The sequence below is a fragment of the Etheostoma spectabile genome, chromosome 20 (assembly GCF_008692095.1).
Source record: "Etheostoma spectabile isolate EspeVRDwgs_2016 chromosome 20, UIUC_Espe_1.0, whole genome shotgun sequence".
NCBI classification, from domain to species: domain Eukaryota; kingdom Metazoa; phylum Chordata; class Actinopteri; order Perciformes; family Percidae; genus Etheostoma; species Etheostoma spectabile.
In genome coordinates this window covers 18,586,570-18,587,026 of record NC_045752.1, presented here as the reverse complement: position 1 = coordinate 18,587,026, position 457 = coordinate 18,586,570, and the positions used below count along the sequence as shown (strand labels likewise).

The following is a 457-nucleotide window of genomic DNA, read 5'->3' as shown; positions in this document are numbered from 1 at the left end:
TTATCTACGTTTGTTTTTTTTGGATTCCCTATTCTGGTTTTGTTTTGAAGATTCTTTCAGAGTTTTTTGCCCTCTGCAGTCGGGACTTTCTTTGTTGGTGTGTCCATTGTTTTTTGGATCAAATAAAACCCTCAAGCTCAACCTTTGCCCGCCTGCTGTCTGCATTTGGATCCACTATTCCATGTAACCCATAACAACAGTACCTTTCATGCATACAGGCGGGCACCATCTTAGGAAAACAGTCAGACTAGTCAAACGACAAACGCTGTAGACAATCACCCATATATTTTAATAAACAGATTAAAAATGGGTTTCCTCAGGAGGGGGGGCTGGTGTCTCCCTTAGAGATCGGGTGAGAAGCTCAGTCATCTGTGGGGAGGTTGGAGTAGAACCGCTGCTCCTTCGCGTCGAAAGGAGCCAGTTGAGGCATCTGGTGAGGATGCCTCCTGGGCGCCTC

At 46.2% G+C, this 457-nt stretch overlaps 2 long non-coding RNA genes across 2 annotated transcripts in view; one reads left to right on the top strand and one right to left on the bottom strand.

Annotated features, from left to right (window-relative positions):
- The window catches only part of LOC116669973 (uncharacterized), a 14,508-nt gene that overhangs the window by 368 nt on the left and 13,683 nt on the right, over window positions 1-457 (bottom strand). The window lies entirely within an intron of this gene.
- LOC116669977 (uncharacterized) overlaps window positions 1-457 on the top strand; it is a 13,614-nt gene that overhangs the window by 11,212 nt on the left and 1,945 nt on the right. The gene's annotated exons all lie outside the window — the stretch shown is intronic.